The sequence below is a fragment of the Prionailurus viverrinus genome, chromosome B2, assembly GCF_022837055.1.
Source record: "Prionailurus viverrinus isolate Anna chromosome B2, UM_Priviv_1.0, whole genome shotgun sequence".
In the NCBI taxonomy this organism is placed as follows: Eukaryota; Metazoa; Chordata; class Mammalia; order Carnivora; family Felidae; genus Prionailurus; species Prionailurus viverrinus.
In genome coordinates, this window is record NC_062565.1 from 37,078,057 (window position 1) to 37,104,232 (window position 26,176).

The 26,176-nt window shown below is 40.5% G+C and overlaps 1 protein-coding gene across 2 annotated transcripts in view; it reads right to left on the reverse strand.

The window, feature by feature from the left end:
- BTBD9 (BTB domain containing 9) overlaps positions 1-17,634 on the reverse strand; it is a 419,931-nt gene extending 402,297 nt beyond the window's left edge. Inside the window, exon 1 of one of the 2 annotated variants that reach the window (XM_047858828.1) lies at positions 17,528-17,634. The gene's annotated coding sequence lies outside the window, so the exon portion shown is untranslated. Of the gene's footprint in view, positions 1-17,280; positions 17,369-17,527 lie in introns of those variants that run through there. The other variant, XM_047858829.1, reaches the window with a different exon arrangement.
- Between the last annotated feature and the right edge of the window lie 8,542 nt (positions 17,635-26,176).

A 26,176-nucleotide genomic window follows, 5' to 3' on the forward strand; every position in this document is an offset into this window, starting at 1 on the left:
TTTCCACCCCTTGGTGTATGCATCCTGTATAATCAATCCCCCCTTAAGTGTGTGTGTGTGTGTGTGTAAGCAGACTGGAAGAATTCCCCTGCTGACTCTGAAGAAGTTGACAGACTACAAGTAGGCCATGTGATTAGGGCCCAAGAGTGACCCCCACTCCCTGCCAGCCCAGCTTACAGCCAGAAAGAAAATGAGGGCCTCAGTCACGTGAGTGCAAGGAATTGAGTTCTGTCTATCACCAAGGAGCTTGGGTAGAGGACTCCGAGCTTCAGATGAGATCATAGCTTCTGCAGACACCTTGATTTCAGCCTGGGGACACCCCAAGCAAAAATACAGCTATACTGTGCCTGGACTTCTGACCTACAGAAATTGTGAGATAAAAATGGCTGCTGCTTTAAGCTGGAAGTTTGTAGTTCATTGTTATGTACCAATAGAAAACTAATATAATGGCCATCAACCCCATCAGACCCAAACTTATTTTTTATAACAAATATCTTGCTAACCACCCCCTGCCCCAACACACACTGTTCTGAAATACAATTCAGAGATTTAGAACCTACTCAACAACTTAAAATAAGACACTGGCTAAAATGTAAGGGAAAAAACAAAAGAAAATAATTTATAATAAAATAATATGTATCTCAACCACATTAGAAAACAAAAATGCCCCTGTAAGTTTTCCAAATGCCCTCTGAGAGATTCCACATCCATTGAAAACATCTGCTTGCCAGGCACAGTGTATCTAGAACACATTGGCTTCAAATTGGGAGAATATTTAACTCTTAAAATGCCTAGTACTGGTTAATTTTGCTTCTTTTACATTACTGTTGTAGAGTATGTCTTTGAAAGTCACATTAGCATTATATTTTTCTCCTTTTTCCAAAATGGACTTAAGAAGGTTTGAAAGCCTCACAATTCCCTTTTTTCCCTCCTCCTCCTCAATTATTAAATACTCACTGAGCACATGATACTGTTCCTTGAAATTAATTTTCACAATTAAATAGCCCTTTAAAGCCTCTAATTCATTTCCCAACTCTCATCTTTCAGATGTGAACAGAGAATCACCATCATCTAGTGGCTCATTATACACGCTATAAAATATTTCACCCCAGCTGTGAAGCTGGCCATAGTAAATATGTTTTGTTGCCTTAATCAAGATTTATGATAATATAATAATGCAATTTTAAAGGCCACATGCCAAAGTACTTCCTAAATTAATAAAAATACTTAGCACTTAACCTATAACACACTTTAAAATCATCACACAATCTTGCAGGTAGCGATTTGCCCATGTGCCCAGGGCTAGTAACAACTGATGGAGAGCCTGTCACCAAGCCTATTTACTTGATTTATTTTACAGTAGCTTTCTAAGGCCACATACATAATGGGTACTCACTTTGTGATGGGAAAATAAATTATTTAGTCTGAACAACCTGACAGTGTTACTATTAAGTTATTAATTCACTGAGAGGGGGGAAATTCCCTGAATGGCCTTTTTTTTCATGCCCAAATAGCAACACTAATAAATATTCACAGATGCCTAGAACCCTAGAGCTGGAAAGGACTTAAGGATCAAAACCACAGCTTTTTATAGAGGAGGAAACTGAGAAACCTATCCAAGGTCACAGTCATCAGTGGCAGAAGCTGGGGTAAGATAAGGAGACATAGGACTATAGGATCTCAATTCCTCATTGAGAAAATGGGGATAACCCCACCCCCAAAATGGTGGCTATGAGGATGCAATAAAGTATAGAATAAGACATGCGAAGGACATAGTACAATGGCTGATACCTTTTCCTTCCCAGGGTTTCCTTTATTAATTTCTCCCGTCACTTTTTTTTTTTTTTTTTGGCCAAAATATCATTTAGGATGGTGCACTTTGGTGATGATTTTCTGACACATACACTGCATTGACAACAAATTAGACCAAATTACAGTCCATTCAGCCACAGAAGGGCTACTGGGAGGCTACAGGAAACAGCTGACCCTAGCTCTCAGGATTTGAGTCTACACTCTCAAAAGGTTTCAAAAACATTCAACTTGTTGAACTGAGCCCAAACCAGCTTCCCTAAGGTTGAGAGCATGAAGAGTTTAGAGGTAGCTGTTCACCCTTACACCTCACACATATTTTCTAATCCTTTTTCCAGTTTTTACTCAAACTTTTCATAAGATTATCCACACCCCTGGCCTCCTCTTTCTAAACTCCAATTCACTCCTAAAATCCACTGAAGTCTCACACGGCCCATCACCCGACTGAAACCGCTCTAACCAAGGTCATCAATGACTTCTTAATTGGGATACCCAAGATTCACTTTCCATTCTTATCTTTCTGGATCTCGCTGTAGCATGTGACACTCTTGAACATACGCTTCTTGAAACTCTACTCCCTTAGCCTCTGTGACACTCTCCTCGCCTTGTTCTCATTTTACCTCTGAGTCTCCTCTTTCACTACTTGGTCTTTAAGACGTACACTCCCCAGGGCCACGCCTTCCTTGTGAGTTTATCATTCCTCCTGGTTTCAACTGCTGGTTGCCAACTTCCAAATTTCTATCTCTAAGCCAGACCTCTCTCTCTTCTGTATTTCAGATTTGTGTGCCTGCAATATGATTCCACCACATGTCCCCACTGGCACTTCAAATCAGCATACTCAATACCAAACTAATCTTCTCTTAATGCAGGCCCTCCTCCAGTGTCCTTTACCTTAAAAGGTAGTATCACCACACAAGTAACTCATGCTAAAAACCTGTATATTTCCCTTGACTTTTTCCTTTCCCTGACCCCACCCTGTGTAATCAATTAATTAGATCTTATTTTACCTCCTAAATATTATTCCTCTAATTCATCCTTCATATGCCTATCTAATAACTTCTACTCTAGTTCAGGCTTCAACCATCTCTCACCTGCACTACTTCAACAGCTTCCAAACTATCTCCCCACCTCCCATTTTATCCCCCTCAGTTCCATATCCACTTGGCTTGCACAATAACCAACCAATAACCAACCAATCATATTTTCACTTGTGAATGTCCAAGAGGATTAAATAACTACAGAACACTTAATATAGTCCCTGGCATATAGTAAGTGCTTAACAGGTGGTTTATTAGTAACTTTATAATTAATGATCATATTATGGTCATTGGAATGGTATACAAGTTCACAGACAGGACATCCATAGGCCTCTCTGAACTGACCCTTGCCTACCACTCTAGCCTTCTCTCTGAGGATGCTCTACCTCTCACTTTATGCTTCAGCAACACCACTGACCCTGACACACTTTGCCATCTCCCTGTCAAAAATACATATTCCCTTGACCCCCTGCAGAGGTAAAGCCTTATTCTTTAGGGGTAATAAGGTATCAGATTCACCAGGAAGCCTTCTCTGAACATCAGTGATTAAGAATCTCCACAGAAGTACTGATAGACTAAGTATTCATGGCATATAAATTCTAAGCTAACAGTCTTGATATATTATTCTCACAGCACTTATCACTTTATATTACAATCATCTACCTTTAAATCTACCTCCCCTACTAGATTACAAATCCTTTGTGGACAGGAAACAAATTATTCTCCTTTGTATTTGCAGCACTTGATATAACTTAGCAGGAGATCAACAGATGTTTGCATGGATGAAACGGAAGCTGCCTGGGAATCTCATCTCCAATTCCATCTGAATTAGGCCAATTCTTACTACAAAGGAGTCACATCATACTGAAATTTAACTTACGTGAATTCAATTACTTATACAGAAAGAGGAGTCAGAAATAGCTGGAGCTACCCATCACTCCAGACTCAATGACTCCATTCAGTGCTCCTTGCTGTAGTCAAGCCTGAAACAAGATATGAGTGATTTGGGAATTTTCTCAATCACTGATAACCGGAGGTGGCAAAAAAATTAATTGAAGGCCTAAGAGAAACACTGACAACAGAAAGGAAGAGAAGTGGTAGAACAGAGTTATCCTGCCTTAGGAAAATTAACCCTTTCTTTATAAACTCTGGAGAGGGTGGGTGCCTGGGTGGCTCAGTCCATTGAGTGACTTTAGCTCCAGGTCATGATCTCCCGGTTAGTGAGTTCAAGACCCACATCGGGCTTGCTGCTGTCAGACTGTCAGCGCAGAGCCTGTTTCGGATCCTCTGTCCTTCCCCCCATCCTTCCCCCCCAACTTGAACTCTCTCAAAAATAGACATTAAAAAAAAAAAAACCTCTGAAAGAGTGTTTGTTTCACATCAAAAGAATTTAATACCATTGAAATAAATTGTACATAATTCCTCAGTAGTTAACAAAGTGTAACATTACGTTAATATTTGGGTAATTAAACCTTACTGGAGGGGTGACAGAACAGTAGAGCAAAGAAATCAATGCAAACAGTATAACTGCACACAAGATGATTACTGACAGAATAGGGAACTAGGTATCTGAGAGAACTTTATCAAACACCAGTTACGTAACTGCCAAGACAGTTTCATAGTGGTGCTGTAGAGGCAAGCCAGGAATTGCTAGTAATGGTGAGGTGTTAATAAGGACGTCATTACAAATTAAGGACGTCAAACAAAACTTCTAATAAAATTAAACTCCATAATCCAAATTACCTTATTTGGGGACATTTCCTGTATTAAGAGAACCACGACATGGGATTCTGTAGGCATTAAAGGATCTTCTAAAGAAAATTTTCACAGTACTTGATTTTTACATTTTGTCCTGACTTTAGAAAATAACCACTAACCCACTTCCACCCCAACTATGTGACTCCACTATATTCTCCTGCTAATGCCACCATCTGTAAGAACAGACAAACCACTGTGCTGGCAACTGGAGCCACGGGATTCCACTGGAGTCCCCAAGACTTGACTAGTTCCACAATAAGCATAAAAACAAGTACACTGGCACCAAGCATCGAAAAGAGGGCGATGTTTAGTTCTGCCTCAGTAAGCCCAGACCAGGGGTGTGTGAAAAATAGCAAATCCTGTGAGGAAAGCAAGTCCATGCTGTTCTTTCTGCCCTTAGGGGAACCTCATTTTAGCTATCTCCTAGATTATCCAGTATCCATGCTACACTTCATCTGACACCATTCCTCCTCCTCCTCCACTAGACTATAAACTCTTTGAGGGCAGGGACTAGGTCACAATGCTTGATGGAAGATCTACCAAAACAGTCTCATCCATTAATCTCTTTGTTGAAGCATCACAAAGTACTGCGTTATGATAGCACAGATTTTCTGTGCCCAAAACTGTCTAAAACTCGTATGAACTGCTTTCTGAAGAAATAAAGTGGCCATCGAGAGGGAACTTATTATAATGTATCTGTTAAAAGGTATCATGACACATACAAATATAAACCATATCAAATGGTTTATATTTTAATTTAATGATTTTATTTAAATCATTAATTAATGAAGCATTCATTAAGATATTATAATCAGTTAAATGGAGAAGTCAAAGAACACACACACACACACACACACGCAAGACACAAGCGCCCTATGTGGAATACTAACACTGCTTTACAAATAGATGCAAAACTAGTCTATATCCTCAGGACAACATTTGATTGCATTCCACTAGACAAAACCCACTTGGTCTCTATGGATAAGAATCATCTGCATTACTATCAGTTTTCTACAATTTATAGTTATAAAACAGCTCAAAGAAAATGAAAGGTACAGACAGCCTGGAAGAGTGCACAAGATAGGGCAGTCAGGGATATTTTATGCCCATTTCAGTCCTCCGCAGTTTTTTCCTGACAACAACCATACAATGGAACGCTGTAAGGGCTGCTAAAGAGAATGAGGCAGGCTCTTCATATACTAATATGGAACAGCCCTCAAGATACAATACAAAAAAAGCAAAGGCAGTAATGTGGTATGTGACATTTATGTTTAAGAACAAATACAAAATATGCCATATACACACGGAATATTTCTGCAAAGGTATACAGGCATCTTTACTACTTTTAATCACCTCTAATAGAATGGAAGAATCCATGAGTGAGAGCAGATCTTTGCCTATTTTATTCACTCCTCTGTCTCCAAACACTGTAATGGTGCCCGGTGCTTCAGTGGCACTCAATAAAAATCTGCTGAACAAATTAATAGATCAGCGGTAATAGTGGCTGCTCCCAGAAGGAAGAACTGGAGGTCTGTCAGGTACGAATGAAAGGAAGACTTACTTTCCACTGTGTACCCCTTTGTATTTTTGAATTTTGTGCCATGTCCATAAATTACCTCCTCAAAAAATGATTTTTTTTAAAAGTTCATTTATTTTTGAGAGACAGAGCACAAGTAGGGGAGGGCAGAGAGAGAGGGAGACACAGAATCCGAAACAGGCTCCAGGCTCTGAACTGTCAGCACAGAGCCCGATGCGGGGCTCAAACCCACAAACCGCGAGATTGTGACCCAAGCCGAAGTCGGATGCTTAACTGACTGAACCACCCGGGTGCCCCAAAAATGATTTTTTTTAAAAAAGGTAATGAGTTGATGTTGGCTGAGGTGTTGGTTATAAAGGGTGTTTCTTCATTAAGCTGCCTTCTCTGTTTCTAGGATTTCAGCTAGGTACTGAAAACTACGGTATGAGTATTAGCTGGCTTGATGTAAGTGATAATATAAAGACTCAAAAATAAATAGAAACATTTAAGTAGGTTAGCCACTTTAGAAAAGTTTGCTGTTATCTACTGATATTAAAGACCTGTATAATATATGACTCAGTAATTCTACACTATTATACCCTAAGGTAAAATATGTTCATGAGCATGTGTAAGAATATCCTAGCTAAAAAACAAAAGGCCCTAGAAACAACCCAAAAGTCCACCAAAAGCAGAAAGGATAAATTGTATAGTCCTGAAATGGAATACTATGCAGCAGTGAAAATCAAAAAATTAGCTGTATGTAACAAGATGAATAATCTCAAAAATGTAATATTAAACAAGCCAAACACAAAGAATACACATTTATGACTTCATTCACAAAAAGTTCAAAAATAGGCCACGTAGCTTATAAGTATTTGAAGTGTATACTTAAGGGATAAAACTTAAAATAAGAGGAAGTAATATTATAAAAGTCAGGACAGTGTTTACTTTTGGGAGAGATGCTGAGATTGGGAAGGGCCAGGAAAGGGCACCTGATGAGTGCCTAGGGACCAGCAGTGTTTTATTTTTATTTTTTATATATTTTTTAATTTTAAATATTTATTTTTGAGACAGCACAAGCGGGGGGGCGGGAGGCAGAGAGAGGGGAATAGAGGATCCGAAGCAGGCTCTGAGTTGACAGGCTGACAGCAGAGAGCCAGATGTAGGGCTCAAACTCAAAAACTGCGAGACCATGACCTGAGCTGAAGTCAGATGTTCAACTGACTGTGCCACACAGGCGCCCCCAACAGTGTTTTATTCTTAAGCTGAGGGACAAAAAATTGGATGTTACTTTAAACTACTTCACTAAGTGCAGTATTTGTGTTCCACATACTTTTCTGTTTGTGTGCTATGCTGGACAACAGAAACAGGAAGTTTTAAGATATAGACATTTTTTTCTTTTTTTTTTTTTAATATATTGTCAAATTGGCTTACATACAACACCCAGCATTCATCCCAACAAGTGCCCTCCTCAATGCCCATCACCCACTTTCCTCTCTCACCCAACCCCCATCAACCCTGTTTTTCTCTGTATTTAAGAGTCTCTTATGGTTTGCCTTCCTCCCTCTCTGTTTGTAACTATTTTTTCCCCTTCCACTCCCCCATGGTCTTCTGTTAAGTTCCTCAAGATCCACATAAGAGTGAAAACATATATCTGTATTTCCCTGACTAACTTATTTCACTTAGCATAATACCCTCCAGGTCCATCCACATTGCTGCAAATAGCAGGATTTCATTCTTTCTCATTGCCAAGTAGCATTCCATTGTATATATAAACCACATCTTCTTTATCCATTCATCACTTGATGAACATTTGGGCTCCTTCCATAATTTGGTTATTGTTGAAAGTGCTGCCATAAACATTGGGGTACATGTGCCCCTATGCATCAGCACTCCTGTATCCTTTGGGTAAATTCCTAGCAGTGCTATTGCTGGGTCATAGGGTAGTTCTATTTTTAATTTTTTGAGGAACCTCCACACTGTTTTCCAGAGCAGCTGCACCAGTTTGCATTCCCACCAACTGTGCAAGAGGGTTCCGTTTTTCCACATCCTCGCCAGCATCTGTTGTTTCCTGAGTTGTTAATTTTAGCCACTCTAGGGGCACCTGGGTGGCGCAGTCGGTTAAGCATCCGACTTCAGCCAGGTCACGATCTCGCGGTCCGTGAGTTCGAGCCCCGCATCGGGCTCTGGGCTGATGGCTCAGAGCCTGGAGCCTGTTTCCAATTCTGTGTCTCCCTCTCTCTCTGACCCTCCCCCGTTCATGCTCTGTCTCTCTCTGTCCCAAAAATAAATAAACGTTGAAAAAAAAAATTAAAAAAAATTAAAAAAACTTTAGCCACTCTGACGGGTGTGAGGTGGTATCTCAGTGTGGCTTTGATTTGTATTTCCCTGATGATGATTGACCTTGAGCATAGTTTCATGTGTCTGTTGGCCATCCGGAAGTCTTCTTTGGAAAAGTGTCTATTCATGTCTTCTGCCCATTTCTTCCCTGGATTATTCATTTTTCAGGTGTGGAGTTTGGTGAGTTCTTTATAGATTTTGGATACTAGCCCTTTATCCGATATGTCATTTGCAAATATCTTTGCCCATTCTGTTGGTTGCCTTTCAGTTTTGTTGATTGTTTCCTTTGCAGTGCAGAAGCTTTTTATCTTGATGAGGTCCCAATAGTCCATTTTTTGCTTTTAATTCCCTTGCCTTTGGAGATGTGTCTAGTAAGAAATTGCTGCAGCTGAGGTCAAAGAGGTTGTTGCCTGCTTTCTCCTCTAGGGTTTTGATGGTTTCCTGTCTCACATTTAGGTCTTTCATCCATTTTGAGTTTATTTTTGTGTATGGTGTAAGAAAGTGGTCTAGTTTCCTTCTTCTACATATTGCTGTCCAGTTCTCCCAGCACCATTTTCTAAAGAGACTGTCTTTTTCCCTTTGGAAATGTTTCTCTGCTTTGTCAAAGATTAGCTGGCCATACATTTTTGGGTCCAGTTCTGGGTTCTCTATTCTATTCCATTGGTCTATGTCTCTGTTTCTGTGCCAATACCATGCTGTCTTGATGATGACAGCTTTGTAGTAGAGGCTAAAGTCTGGGATTGATACCTCCGCTTTGGTTTTCTTCTTCAGTATTACTTTGGCTATTCAGGGTCTTTTGTGGTTCCACACAAATTTTAGGATCGTTTGTTCTAGCTTTGAGAAGAATACTGGTGCAATTTTGATTGGGATTGCACTGAATGTGTAGATTGCTTTGGGTAGTATTGACATTGTAACAATATTTATTCTTCCAAACCATCAGCACAGAATGTTTTTCCATTTCTTTGTGTCTTCTTCAATTTCCTTCATAAGCTTTGTATAGTTTTCAGCATACAGATCTTTTACATCTTTGGTTACGTTTATTCCTAGGTATTTTATGGTTCTTGGTACAACTGTAAACAGGATCAGTTTCTTTATTTCTCTTTCTGTTGCTTCATTATTGGTGTATAAAAATGCACCCAATTTCTGTACATTGATTTTGTACCCTGCGACTTTGCTGAATTCATGTATCACTTCCAGGAGTCTTTTGGTGGAGTCTTTTGGGTTTTCCATGTAGAGTATCATGTTGTCTGCAAAAAGTGAAAGTGTGACTTCTTCTTTGCCAATTTTGAATGCCTTTTATTTCATTTTGTTGTCTTATTACTGATGCTAGGACTTCCAAAACTATGTTAAACAACGGTGGTGAGAGTGGACATCCCTGTCGTATTCCTGATCTCAGGGGGAAAGCTCTCAGTTTTTCCCCATTGAGGATGATATTAGCTGTGGGCTTTTCATATATGGCTTTTATGGTGTTTAAGTATGTTCCTTCCATCCTGACTTTCTTGAGAGTTTTTAAGAAAAGATGTTGCATTTTGTCAAATGCTTTTTATGCATATATTGACAGGATCATATGGTTCTCATCCTTTCTTTTATTAATGTGATGTATCACATTGATTGATTTGCAAATATTGAACCAACACTGCAGCCTAGGAATGAATCCCACTGGATCATGGTGAATAATTCTTTTTATATGTTGTTGAATTCAATTTGCTAGTATCTTGTTGAGAATTTTTGCATCCATATTCATCAGGGATATTGGCCTGTAGTTCTCTTTTTTTGTGGGGTCTCAGTCTGGTTTGGGAATCAAAGTAATGCTGGCTTCATAGAATGAGTCTGGAAGTTTTCCTTCCATTTCTATTTTTTGGAGCAGCCTGAGAAGGATAGGTATTAACTCTGCTTTAAATGTCTGGTAGAATTCCTGAGGGAAGCCATCAAAAGATACAGACATTTTCTATGTGAGCTGGGGTCCCAGCAAGAAAGCGTCAGTGTGAGTTTAGGATCCTGGGCCAAAGAATACGTACCCTACAGGACAAATAAGCCAGCCAGAAGGGAAACAAATGAGTCTTCCTTCCCCCTTGTGGGAGGTACCTTACACCCTAGTCAGCTTGGTTCATGTGTTCCTGCTTCTCACAGATTGTTCACTTCTTTCTCCACTTTTGGCATCTACTAATTTCTTTAAAAGCTCCTACAATTTTACAAACACCCTGTCCATGGTTCCCAAACTTTAGTTGCAGCAGAACCACCTAGACAGAGCAATAAAACAGATCGCCAGGCACCGTCCCCAGAGTTTCTGAATCAGAAGCTCTAGAGGGAGGTCCACAAATTTCCACTTGAAACAAGTTACCAGGAGACTTTAATGCTGTCCCTAGAACCACTGCTGTATAGTTAAAGACTCTAATGCGATAATCCAGGCAAGAAATTGAGGATTTCAACGAAGGTAAAAGCAGTAAGAATGGAAAGGAAAAAATGGATATGAGGGATTATGAACAAGATAGAATATGAGGGTACAAGACAGAAAGAGGACACTCAGGTTTTCAGCTTATATTTTTTCATGGTCCCTTGCATACACAGGTTGAATGAATTTAACTTCAAGTTCTTGATGTCTACTCGTATCAATATATTCTTAAAATTATAAAATGCAGATATCAGATCTTCCTGACATGTGTGCACACTCATTTACACAGTATCATACCCCCTAACTAAAGCCAGTGTTAGATGCCCAGAGAATTATTTCCCTATGCCCAGCACTTTACAGTTTCTGGCACATAGTAAGTAAAATACTTAAATATTAACAGAAAAAATAAATGAGAGATAACAAGAACCAAAGAAGCATGGTGAGTAGCTAACTAGTCCATCATGAAACTACAACTTCTGAAATCTCTTTACAGTACTTATATCTTTGCACAACTAGTGTTTGATTTCCTTACACAGTGTAAATCTTTTAACCTCCTATCAGAGATTAGAACTAATATTTGCTCTACATGCTAAAGTCCTCAGACACATAAGATACAAAGTATACCGGCAAACAAGGAAAAAGCCTTTATATTGAGGTTCCTCTCAATCCACATTTCTGTGATCTTATCTCCTCCTATTCCCTTCCTTCACCCATCCTACTGCAAACTTCCAAGGTACAGGGAGTATACTATTTGCTTACCTTGTAAACCTGCAAAGTGCCTAATTCAAGACACAGACTATCCTCCTGACACTTGTTACTGACAATTATTTTGGACTCTCTAACATTATAAATAAAAGAGGGAGGGTAAGATATCTAATTCAAAGTCACAGCAGCTAGCTAATGCATCAGCTATTTGAAAGAAATTTTCTGTAGTTAGTGTGTGTGTGTGTGTGTGTGTGTGTGTGTGTGTGTGTGTGTGTAACATTAGAAACAGTACCCTAGTCCCCGAATTGAGGATCCCTCCTTGCCTGTGGCTTGATTGGGGGTAAAGGGTATTTTAACTTCTTAGGGGTAGTTCCTGCTTTGGGTCATTCTATCTGATCCTATGGAAGAACAAAGCTAAAGCTGCCTTTCATCTGTTATTTTATTTTTTTGAAGTTCAAATAAAGTTTACTAATTTTGGCCAAAAAAAAAAAAAAAAAAGAAACAGTACCCTATGACTCAGCAGAGATATAAAAGAATGAATGAAATCTGCACATGAAGTACGTGCAATCATGCACAAGGACAGTACTAAGGGGCTTCAAGGTTCAAACAAGCATTGCTATGTGCCAAGTATTATGCCAAATTCTGGAGAAGACAGTAATAACAAGATGAAGTCTACAGAACTGGAAAGCACACTGGTGGATCTACAGTCTGCAGGCTGCTACCTCCCTATCCTTCTCCACACTCTCTCCTGGTTCTCTGTCCACCAGTTTTTGTTAGTCTCTATGCCGGTTTCTCTTCTTTCATCCATCCTTTAAGTCAGTAGTCCTCAAAGTGAGGTCTTGGGAACACCAGCATCAGCATCTCCTGAGAACTTGTTCAAGATGCAAATTCTCAATCCCCACTCAGACCTACTGAATCAGAAACTGTGGGGGTGGGCCCAGAAATCTGTGTTTTATCAAGGCCTCAGGTATTTCTTTTTTGTTTGTTTGTTTATATCCAAGTTAGTTAGCATATAGTGCAACAATGATTTCAGGAGTAAATACCTTAAATGTCCCTTGCCCATTTAGCCCACCCCCCTCCCACAAGCCTTCCAGTAACCCTGTTTGTTCTCTATATTTGAGAGTCTGTTACGTTTTGTCCCACACCCTGTTTTTATATTATTTTTGCTTCCCTTTCCTTATGTTCATCTGCTTTGTATCTTAAATTTATCATATGAGTTAAGTCCTATATTTGTCTTTCTCTAATTTCACTTAGCATAATACCCTCTAGTTCCATCCACATAGTTGCAAATGCAAGATTTCATTCTTTTTGATTGCTGAGTAATAATCCATTGTGTGTGTATATATATATGTATACACATATACATATACATACATAAACACACACACACACATATATATACACACACACACACACACACACACACACACACACACAATCTTCTTTATCCATTCATCCATGGATGGACATTTTGGTTCTTTCCATACTTTGGCTATTGTTGATAGCGCTGCTATAAATATTGGGGTGCCTGTATCCCTTCGAAACAGCACACCTGTATCCCTTGGATAAATATCTAGTAGTTCAATTGCTGGGTCATAGGGTAATTCTATTTTTAACTTTTTGAGGAAGCTCCATACTGTTTTCCAGAGTGACTGCACCAGTTTGCATTCCCACCAGCACTGCAAAAGAGATCGTTGGGCCTCAGGTATTCCTAATGCATGCTCAAGTTTGAGAACCAATCTAAATTTAATCTAAGTGTTGATGTCCACAAGTTCCATTCCTTGTTCTTTTCAGTTCTCATTCTCCACTCTTCTGGGTAGTTGTATCTTCTTCTACTACCTCTATGTCACTATTACTATCACTATTAATAGCAACAGCTATCATTTATTAAGCATTTATAAGCTAGGCATTATGCTAATCATTGTGCACATTCTATTTATTTAATCTCCACAACTATTCTTTGGAGTATTATTAACCCCACTTTTCAGAAGAAATTAAGGCTTAGAGATGTTAAACAACTTGCCCAAGGTCACCTGACCCAACCAGTAAGTGAAATAGACAAGACTTCAGGTTTTCCTGATTCCAAAGTCCACAGTGTTAACTACTACACTACTCCTAGAATAGTACTATTTTCTTGGCCCTATAGACTGTTACAATTATTCCTAAACTGCCTCATCAACTCTGGAGTAGAATTTCCAATCACCCAGTGGACCTCTCCAAACTCTACACAGGGACCTGATAATTAACATGCCATCATTTCTTCCCTCCACTGCAATTCTGTTGCTTCTCCTGTATTTTCTAATTTAATGTCATCATAATCACCAGTTACTAAAGCTAGTCACATCTTTAACTTCTCACTCTCTCTCACCACTAACTGGTCATAACATTTAGAGATTTTAACAACTCTCTATTAGAGAGATTTTAAAATATCTCTACAATCCATCCATGCCTGCTGTCCCTCTTCAGGCTCCCAGCATCTCTTACGTATACCCTAACCGGTCTGCTAGCCTCTCCATGCCAATGCAGCTCTGCACGGGAACTGCCAGTTAACTTTCTTATGAGTCCACTTTCCAAGGCCCTCCATCACCAACATGGGGGTTGGAATGGGAGGAGGGAAAATCTAGGGTTTTTAGAATGGAATGAAAACCCCTAATAGTTTGGCCGCAACCATATCTTTCCTGTCTCATCAAGAAACAATTCAAGGTTTTCCAAAAACCCTATTGATATTAATCTCTAGCAACTGTGCTTATGCTCTCCCCTCTTCCTGGACTGTGTGTTTTCCCTTTTACATGTGGCAAAATTCTACTTAACCTGCAGGGCTATGTTCTATCCTCTTCTTTTTAAAGCTTTCCCTGATTCTATCAATTTTTTTTCCTCCAAAGTGATCAATGCCCTCAGCATTTTACTTATTCCAAGGTGATTAACTCTTATCATAACATCCCAAGTTTAGGGGTTTGTCTCGTCTAATGAACACGTAGTAACTCACAGGGTTTGGGCTTACCGTGTCATGTTCTTTGTCTTCCCAGCACCCACCACAGTATCTAGCCATAGCCAGCACCCAATAAATATTTGCTGAGTTGTTAAATAATGCAACATTTGGTGTTGCAACTTTACACATGGTAGGTTAGCAATTCAGCTTCAGGTTTAATGGGCTTGAAGAATTTCCACATAACAACAAAAGATATTATGAAGAACAAAGGTTCGATACTCAGCAGCAACATCTTTAATTTTCTCAAATCTTTTTGTCAATGCTTTTTAGCATCCTTCTTCAAACAGACTCCTTTCCCAGCAAACGTTACTTGTATATTTTACAGAATCAGAGGTTAAGTACAAACCTCACAGGGCACTCTAAAAGATAATCCCAAGCAAAACTGTGTCACTGAGAATAGCTGGATAATTGCTTTGGGTACATCATTTCAGATTTCCAGTGGAAAGGCCCAAGCACACTAGGTAGATTTTAGAAATGGGGACACGCGCTGCTGACAAAGTACATAAGATACACTCACATTAATGAGGCATTTATTCAAATTAGTAATTGACATCAGAAGTATACAACAACCCAATCCTGATTCAACCATAATATCCCTTAATTTTAAGTAAGGATAACACGTATTCTTGTCTAAGACTATTCTAACACAATTTCCATTCCACCTAGCAAGCAGCCCCTATCTTGTTATCAGTGAGTGCCTTAGTCTTAACACTTTTCCTTCCCAATCTGCTAAACCTTCTCTCTCCAACATCTCCCTATCAGAGACCTTAAACTCCACTCACCAGACATGTAGGTCTCCTCAATATCTCCCTCATCAAGCACATTCACACAATTTTCTCAACATGATTCCTTACCTCTTCTCTAATTCAAATTTTATAGCTCTTTCAAAGACCTGATCAAATCTTACCTCTTCCAAAGAGTTCATTAACTCAGCCCACCATAGGTCTTATCTTTTCTAAATTTCTACTGCACTTAAAGTATAGCATCTCACATAGCACCTGTTTACATACTGCCTCATTTGGTTTCATAATGATTTGACATATTTTTGCTCATACATTTGACATACACATAACAAACTATTTGCTTTTTTTTTTTTTCTAAGTAGGCTTCACACTCAGTGAGGAGCCCAATGCGGAGTTTGAACTCACCATCCTAGGATCAAGACCTAAGATGAAGAATCACACTTAGCCAATTGTGCCCAGACTATTTACACTTTTTTAGAAATGTATTTATTTATTTTTATTTTAGAGAGAGAGCATGAGCAGGGGAGAAGGGTGGAAGAGAGAGAGAATCTTAAGCAAGATCCATGCTCAGTGTGGAGCCCGATTCAGGGCTTGATCTCATGAAAGTGAGATCATGACCTAAGCAGAAATCAAGAGCCTGACGCTGCACTGACTGAACCACCCAGGCACCCCCAGTCTATTTGCTCTTTATCAAAAAAAGCCAGGTTTTCTATGTCATTTGTACCCATATAACTCTTTTCCCTTTTCCCACATATAACATGATGGGGGGGGGGGGGCGGGGGGAGAACGGATATTAACTCCTTGATGGACTAAGCTAGATTCATTGATAAACACTCATACACAGTGTAATATATGACAAATACCTTATTGCGTGCCTACTCTGTGGCAAAACTTGTGTAGATGCTGAAGAGAACGCCATGAATAAAAAAGACACGACACCTGTCCTAAAAGCTACCTAGTCCAGTGAGCAAGAGACACTGAATTTCCAGTACTCTAGGTGCTACAGAGCAAGATTACTGGTTCCAAGACGTAAGCACCTCAGGCAGCATACTTCACAGATCCTCAGTTACGAAACTGAACCACAAAATTTTAGAGCTGAACGAAAACTTACAAGTTATGTTTCTTCAATTTTCTTGCACAGATCCTGATTAAATTTCAGTATCATCTACCTCTGTTCTAGGCATTGCCTTAATCAAAAGTCAGAAAATACCGACTTTTTCCCTATCTTCAATACTCTTTTCTCCCAAGGATGGCAACTACAATCACCACACATTGACTCACGAGGGGAGCCAGCGCATTGAGAGCACTGGGCTGATGATTTGCTACACCTTCACACTCAGGCTTGTCTGTCCACCAACATTTTCCAGCCCACACGTTGAAAAGAATCTGTATTTTGTGCCTAGGAAACAGGACGTCTGTACTTCTATTAAAGAAAATAAAAAACAGTGCCTCCATACTTTTTTTGGCCCTAGTAATGACAGAAACACAACAGGTTCTGAGAAATAAAACAGCTGATTTGAGTCCAGAGGGAAGTGAGAATTTAGGATGGATATCTGCCCCCTGGCCTTAAAATCTGTAGCAACGTGACAGAATGCCTAGGGCAAAGTTGTATGCGTGCATTACGCACGTGCACACACATGTGAAGTTGGAAACTCCAGGCAACAGGTTAGCTGCCCCCTATCAGTACTGACAATCGCCTTCCCCAGGTCGTGGGTGTGTCTGACGCCGCACGCAGGCACTGATTCACAACTCTCTCCATAACAACCGGCTCCTCCTCGGAACCCAGCCAGGGCAGGGGCGAGGAAGGCCCCAGCAGTGCCAAACTTTCCGAATCCCAGCCCTACTACGTCCCCGGTTCCACCTCCTCTCCATCCCGGTCAACCTCGTCTCAGGCAGGCTGCGAGGCTGTTCTGGGAACCCGGGCTTCTCCTGATTCCGACTCCTCTGTCGGGGAGCCTGGCAAAGCCACCTCGACGCCCCCAGACACCTACTTCCCACTACACCTTCCGGGAACACACAGTCTCCGTCGGCACCTCGCTGTCGCTTCCCGGAGCGCCAGCGCCTAGGAACTGACCCTCGCCAGCCCCCGTCCCCTCTCCTTCCCCGCCCCCGGAAAAAGCGGCAGAGGGGCGTGGAGCGGCGCGCGCGGGTACTGTGGGGGTGCGCGTCTCCGCGCCCCGGGCCCGCGCAGCAGGTGCGGCCAGGCCCCACCTCCCCTGCGAGGTCCCGGCTACTCACCCCAACGATGTTTCTCTGCGACCTAGCCGCCCGCACGGACGCCTCTTCCGCCTGCTCCGCACCCCCCTTATAGCCACCGCCCCCTCGGCCGCTGCCGTCGCCGCCGTCCTCGCCGCCGCCGCCGCCGCCGCCGCCGCCGCCGCCGTCGCCGCGGCGCGCGTCCGCCTTCACGCACACCGCCGTGGCCGCGCACGCGCCTCTGCGCGCTGGCGTCACTTAGCAACCGGTCGGCGGCGGGCGGGATCCGACGGTTTAGGGCTCGGATGTGGCCTTTGGCGGGTTTTGCGCCGTTTCCCCACCCGCCCGACCCGTCGCCCTCCTGAGTTGGGGGCCCCAGGGTGTGGCTGCCCTGCCGGCACCTGGCTCCGGGTAAGCACGTCACCATACGTCACTGTGTGGTGTCACCGATCGCGTCACGGCAGATGGGAAGGTCCCCGTCGCGAGGTTCCAGGGCGCCTGTGGCGGAAAGAGCGGCTGCCTTGTCCAGACTGGCGCGGATCCTATGGGCTACTTCTGCAAAGTGCAGGAAGGTTATACAAAAGTGGGACCAAAGGGAGCTGAGGGTGCGGTTAACGCGGAAGACTGCTGAGTGACACTCGTTAACCCAGCAACAGGGTGTGATGGATCGAGCCTTGAATTCCCGTTTCCTCATTTTGTAAATGGGGTAACGGTACCCATCCTGCCTACATTGAGGAATTGTGAAGCTAAGATAAAATACTGTATGCGGAAGTTCTTTGTAAAGTATAAAGCCCATTAGACTTTAAAATATTTTTGTTAGAAGGCAGTCGAGCAGGAGCAGATGAGAGCATGGACTTTGGAGTCAGAAACGTAACTTTAAGTCTGATCCTGGCTGATGTTGGATAGTCAGTTTTGCTTGACGCTTGGGCAAACTGGGGTACCAGGGTTTGGAGACTAACCAAAAAGGACATAATTTCAGGCAAAAGGTGTTTTATGAGCAAAGGTATGGAAGTGAAAAATGGACAGTAAAGAGGTTAAGTCTTGAGGCAGAGAGGCCAGTATTGAGGCCATTGCTGTATTCCAGTTAAGCGATAAGAGTCTTAACAAAGGTATTGGCAGTAGGAATGTAGGGAAAGGAATAGATGCGAGTGCTATTAAGGTGGTAGAATTGACAGTACTGAGTGGGAGGTTGGGGGATACGTGAGTAGACCAAGTTTCTAGTATGGGTGCCATAGTAGATGGTGGAACCGTTTCACAAGATGGGAAGAAAAATGAGTACAAAGTCTCTGTACTAAGTTAATAGATAGTGGTGTTGACAGCCTCGGAGGATGATCAGATTTGTGGGATGAGATGATGATGAGTTCAAATATAGATATATTTGTTGGGGAAACACTCTCCACTCATGATGTCTCTTTCCATCTGGAGTGAATCCATTAAAATAACACTCCTGGCCTCTCACTGCACCTGCCCCAGCTCACTCCTCCCTGGAGCAGTAACTTTCTGATGGTGATTTTAAAAGGAAAAACTAGGGGCACCTGGGTGGCTCAGTAAATTAAGTGGTTAAGCTAAGTGTTAAGCACCTGACTGTTGGTTTCAGCTCAGGTCATGACCTCACAGTTTGTAGGTTCAAGCCCCATATCGGGCAGGGTGCAATGCCCTGGTGTTCTCCTGTTCTGGAAGACCAGGACCTGGGGTGGGGTTGACGGTGCCCGGTCCAGGACTACAAAGTTAGTAAACCTATTTAATTTCAAAGTTTGGCATTATGAAGCTTGCTATCCACAGGCAATATTCAATACCAACTTTGCCAGTTGTATCATACAGAGTAATGGCCCCCCCAAAGATGTGCATGCCCTAATCTCCAGAATCTGAATATGCTCCCTCCCTTCCATGGCAAAAGGGACTTTGCAAGGTGTGATTAAGTTAAGAATCTTGAGATGGAGAGATTATCTTCGATTATCTGGCTGGGCTTTGAGGCAGGAAGGTCAGAATCAGGGATAGAGATATGATGAAGGAAACCAAGGTCAGAGAGAAAGAGAGATTTGAAGACTCTGCACTGCTCGCACTGAAGATGGAGCCAAGGAATGCAGACCGCTCTGCAAGCCGGAAAAGGCAAGGGAATGGATTCTTCCTTAGAACGCAGAAAGAACGCAGCTCTGCCGATACCTCGATTTTAGAGGAGTTCTGATCTCCAGAACTCTAAGGTAGTAAATTTGTGTTCTTTACTAAGTTTGTGGTATTTGTTACAACAGGAATAGGAAACTAATAGTGGGTAGTAAAGATGATGGTTGGTCTTCTGCCACATTCTCCTTTATCTGAAAAAGAAGGGTGCAAGTTTCTCAGGTTCCCTCAAAGACTGCTGCGTTGTAACTGTGACTTGATGGAGGGAACCTCCATATCCGGAGGAAAACATCCAATAAGCAGTTGAATTACACAGATCTATGAATGAGGAGAGAAGCTGAGTCAAAATAAAATAGATTTAGAGGACATTAACTTGTAATTGGTAATTTAAGTCCTAGGCATGGATGAGATCAATCAGGAGAAAATCTAGAAGAAACAATAAAAAGGACCAAGGAATACAGTCCCAGGAAGCACTGACTTTAAAGGGAAGTGACAATGGGGGGTGGGGGAGAGGGGAAAGTGGGTGATGGGCATTGAGGAGGGCACTTGTTGGGATGAGCACTGGGTGTTGTATGGAAACCAATTTGACAATAAATTATATTTAATATAAATAAATAAATAAATAAATAAATAAATAAATAAATAAATAAATAAAAAATAAATAAAGGGGAGTGACAGATGAACAGAAGCCCACAAAGAAGTCTGAGGAACAATGGCCAGAGAGATAAAAGAGCTAGGTGAGCATAATGCCTCAAAAGCCAAGGTTGGAAGGAATCGCCAGATGGAGATGGGGTCATCAGAGTCAGAGATTACAAACAGGTTAAGTATATCAATGGCTGAAGAGCACTGACTAGATTTAGCAACATAAAAGGGATTGGTGACCAATAATAATGGCTTTAGTAAAGTAGTGGATATAGACATCAAATGACTGGGGTCTGAAAGGCAGGTGAATATAGTGGATTGGCCTTCGGACTGGTTGATGGGAGTTTGAGACTCTAGTCTTGCTTGGTTCTGGCAGTTAACTAGCTGGATAACCTTGGGCAAATTACTTAACTCTTCCAGGCTTTGGTTATCTCCTGTGCCGAAGGAGAGATCAGGCTGAGCCTATGATTTTCACATAAATTCCTAGATAATCCCCCCCAACTTTATATTAGACTCATTTGCTTGTAACAGCACACTTCAAATCCTACTTAGATTATTTCACCAAACATTGAGTGTTAGTATATTTATATACTAGCTTCTCTCCAGGTGGACATGACCCAGTTATCTGAGAAGCTCACAATTTTGGAAGGGAGATAAACACATAACGATATAACTAATTGCTGTAGTTCTTTTTAAAACAAAGCAAGGTACAAATTGAATGAACTCTTAACTGTAACACAGTACACTATGTGCTGTAGTAGAAATCTGTATGAAGTGACATGGAGTATGTATAAAGTGATACAGATAAGGGAGTAACTGATTTTGTCTAATTGAAATTAAGGTATTTACCTACTCCCTCAGATAGGCACAGCATACCTCAAAGGTGGATGTAACTGTACCAAGACATTTCCCATGGTGATTAAAAAAAATGAGAGCTCTGCTAATCCAATGCTGATCATTTAACATTCCATTTAGGTAGTTTTGTTGTGATCTGAAAGATTATTCATGTACAGCTACTTCCCAGCTAAGAACACTGTTTAACTGGAAAAAATGGACATACATAATAGTTGAATGCAAGAAGAATTTTTTTACTTTTCTACCAAATCCCAGAAGAAACAGCTATTTGTTATATTTCCATGCTCTATTACATTTGCTCATCTAATTCTCGTGTATTATCTCATTTAATTTTGCAAACATCAGCTTTATTGTATCAACAACTGACATTATATCTCTGTTATAGCAGGTCAGGATACAAAGTTTAAGTAATCTGATCAAGGTCATACTAACAACAGTTAAGTAGTACACTAAGATTTGGACCCAGCACAGGCATCTTCCTTCCAGGAAATCTTCCCTCAGGCTCTTGGTTTAAGTGCCCTTCCTCTGTACTATTACATCATGTGCATACCTTTATTTTAGCATTTACTGTAATTACGATGATGCTTGCTCTGTGCCAGGTCCTGTTTTAAGTACATAATAGGCATTAGCCCACTTGAGCCTCATAACAGCTCTTTGATATTTGTGATATTAATCACAATACTATAAATCAGGAAATATTTTTCCTGATTTTCACACAATTAATAACTGATGGGGCCAGGATTCAGCCCTAGGCAGTGAGGGTCTAGAGTCCATGCTTTTAACCTCCAGGCTGCTGCTTTTATAACAAGCACCCCCTGCTAACATGGAGGAATTCTAGACGATATAGTTTCCAGAACTCATCAATGCAGTTACTATAGGAATGTTGTTTGTGATATTGCTTTGTATTCCTTATTAAATGAACACAAGAGAATTTTTTCTCAGGCCAGATGTCAGGAAACACTTGGCTATACTTGAGTAACTGATATGTTTTCTCTGTATAGGCAATGTGAATTATATAACTGGCTGTTGTCTCCTTTCACTTTGCCTAGAAGTTCCAAGTAAATTTGTGCCTCAGCTTTAGTAACTGCGTTGGCCTGCATATCTGTATTCTGTTGGTTTGAAATTTTTCAAACTAAAAGTTGGGGGAAAAATAATCTAAACTCTTCTTTATTTTACAAATTTTTGACAGTGTACATTTATAATTACAAATTTAAAAAAGCAAATAAAAGCATGCTTTCATCAAATGATTTCTCAGACTTTGCTCTGTGGACAAGAACTAGTTTCAGGTTAAATTCCATGAGTTCCATACAGAATCCTAGTTCCTAGGAAACCAGGATTTCTGCATTTCTTGTAAGTCCAGATGAATAGAATTTGTGTTCAGATATATCAGAAGATATTTCAAGTAGAAGCAAGTTGTGGCCCTCCTTGTTTTTAACCTGTAGCTAAGTAATTTGAAACCACTTTCAATCTACCATGGATTCTTTTGACGTATGCTACCTTGCTTTAGAGATAGGAAGTTGATTATCTTCCTTAATGCTGATATTTTATTGTAATGATCTTTAATATGCAGTTGATTTTGTGGTTTACCATTGGCTGAAAGAATGGATAAAGATCACCTGTCCTAAAATTAAAAGTATTATTTTGATACATGTTCTCAAGTTTAATTGGCTTCGATCCAGTAACTTAACACCAGATTCATTTCTTTATTTAAGGGTATATTTTACAAGTAATTCCTGCAGGTAGATTTACTGGATAATCACTTCGCTAAAAGTCATTCATTTCAGGAGAGCATTCAGATTTTTCTATAGCCAACGTGAACAACTGATAATTTCTTCTTTGAAGATTTTTCAATCCAAATCTTCATTTTCCAACAGGGCATTCAAATGCCTCAGGGATGAGTGAGCGCTGTACTCTTCACACAACAGATTGTTGCCAAGTCATGATAGGAGCATCCAGGGTTGCCAGACTTGAAATCTATTGATCTCTAAGTATTGGTAACTAACATGAATTTTGTCGAAACAAAACAAACAAAACAGCAGACCCTCTGCTCAATTGGGTAGAACTTTATGGACTTAAATACTTACTAATTTTTCTTATTTTTGAAGAGTTGTCTTTAAAGGAAAATCCTGGGTTCCCTCCAGTTTGTCACTCTGTTCACCACTTTGTAGAGAGAAGTGTTTCTATGTAGGTGAGAATCTCATTGGGACTTATTCTTCACAAAAGGCTGTCAACAATCTGCTATTTGCATTACTGAATTCTAAATATGAATTAGCCTTCAGTCAACTACAGAATATTAGCTGGTTCATTAGAAAATTACATACCTGATTGTATTATCCTGAGCTCATACACACATAAACCTTCCTCGCCCCCTACCAGGAGCCTTTTAATGACTTGTTTTTGAATATTGTGTCTTCAGCATACATTAAGGGATTCTAGAAGAGACAGCTCCACAGAGCCCACTAGTGCGTTTACTGTAGAGTTTTTGTGCATTCAGTCATTTTATGTTTCTCATGGAAAATCCCATGAGAGAATTTTTTTTCAGAGCCAAGTGTCATGAAATGCTTGGCTATCCTTAAATAACTGAATATGTCTTCCTTACAGACAAGTAGATTATATAATTGGATGTGTTTCCCTTTTCACTTTGGCCATGATGAAGCTCTGAGTCAAGTTTCAGTTCAGCTTTAGTGCCTGAATAGGAACCTGTGGCCTGCCTATCTGCATTCTAATTTGTTTCCTGGTCCTAACCTACTTAAATTTGGGTTTTCTATTGCTCAGACTTATTTATCACTTTCCACATGCTATGTGTAATTGCACTAGCCACCTCAATTGATTGTGGGAAAATGTAGAGAAATGAATGATAAACATTTAATGATGACTACCTTAAAGGTAGCCACTTACCCTTCAAGCAGGAGTTGAAACTTAAGTGTCTTCCATGCTGATAACAATGTCTTGTTTATAAGGTCTCTAGAGTTTCACTTCAGCTAAATAAAGCTAGGAATACAAATTATTTTCAAAGAAGTTTTAATGTCATTGCAAATCTTTACCATGTCATTCTTTTAATTTTGCTTTTTCCTTCTGATAGAGGTAGATAAAGTAATGATTGGCAAACATAAGTAGGAAACTTCAAATCCCTAGTTCTCCAACCAACCAATTTCTCAGAACCTCTCAGTATATTCTTTTAGTAAGCCAGAATTTTTGTAATCTAATCTAAATCATATTCTTGGTTTAAATTCCTTTCTACCATGTATTAGTGATCTGATTTGTATTCACTGATGTATGTATTTGCACATATATGCTTTAACTGAAGGTACATGGAAAATCTTGAAGCAGAATTCATCATTGTCTTAATACATCTTTTATGTTGGTTAATTTAAAGGTAGAAAGGCAATTGAATACCCCATAACAATTAGGCGTTGTTATCAGACAATAATGTGTCTATGATGTAATATTTTAATCTTGTAATTATCCTGAGAATAGGACAATAAGGCTTTGAAAGTGTAAGTTAAGAAATAACAAGTGTTGGTGAGGATGTGGAGAAAAGGGAACACTTATGCACTGTTGGCAGGAATGTAAGTCAGGGCAGCCACTGTGGAAAACAGTATGGAGCTTCCTCAAAAGATTAAAAATGGAACTACCATATGATCCAGCAATTCCACTTCTGGGTATATATCTGAAGAAAACAAAAACACTAATATAAAAACATATATGTGCTCCCATGCTCATTGAACTATTCTTTAAAACAACCCAGATACGGAAATAAAGTGTCCAACAGATGAATGGATAAGGATAATGTGGTATATATGAACAATAGATATTATTTGACCATAAAAAAGAATGAAATCTTGCCATTTGCAATAACTTGGATGAGCCTTGAGGGCATTATACTAAATGAAATAAGTCAGACAGAAAAACAAACACCATATGATCTAACTTAAATGTGGAATCTAAAACAATAACAACAACAAAACCAAGCTCAAACGTACAGAGAACGGATTTGTAGTTACCAGAGGCAGAGGATGGAGAGTGGATGAAATGGATGAAGGGAGTCAGAAGGCACAAACTTCTTATAAAATAAGCCATGGAGATGGAATATACAGCATGGTGGCTGTAGTTAGTAATATGGTATTGCATATGTGAAAATTGCTTAGAGAGGAGATCTTAAAATTCCTCATCAGAAGAAAAACAAAGAGTGTAAGGTAAACAGTTACAGTATACCACAGATTTTGTAATCCTGTTTTGTCATTTCTTAATATACCAGGAACCTCAAAAAATTGAAATAGCGCAGACCTGTTTCCTGTTTCAGTTTTTATTCACAGGTTACCATGTACCAGGCACAGAGGGTGCCTAAAGGACTAATAGCCTAAAACTGCGCTGTCCAATATGGTAGCCTCTAGCCACATGTAACCTTTTACATTTAATTAAATTAGAAATTTGGTTCCTCAGTAATACTAGTCACATTGCAAGGGCTCAATAACCACATGTGGCTATAGGCTGGACAGTGCATGTGTAGAACACTTCTATCATTGTACGAAATTCTATTGGAGAGTGCCAGTCTAAAAGTCTCATAGGGGGGCGCCTGGGTGGCGCAGTCGGTTAAGCGTCCGACTTCAGCCAGGTCACGATCTCGCGGTCCGTGAGTTTGAGCCCCGCGTCGCGCTCTGGGCTGATGGCTCAGAGCCTGGAGCCTGTTTCCGATTCTGTGACTCCCTCTCTCTCTGCCCCTCCCCCGTTCATGCTCTGTCTCTCTCTGTCCCAAAAATAAATAAATGTTGAAAAAAAAAAAAATTAAAAAAAAAAAAATAAAAGTCTCATAGGAATTTCTTATAGGAATTAAGAAAGGTCATGTGTTAAGTGTATGTAAGAATGACCTGGGACAGGGCATCTGGGTGGCTCAGTCAGTTAAGCATCCAACTTCAGCTCAGCTCATGATCTCGTGGTTCACGAGTTCGAGCCCCAGGCTCTGTGCTGACAGCTCAAAGCCTGGAGCCTGCTTCACATTCTGGGTCTGTCTCTCACTCTGCCCCTCCCTTGCTCTCTCCTCTCTCTTGCTCACTCTCCCTCTCAAAAATAAACAAA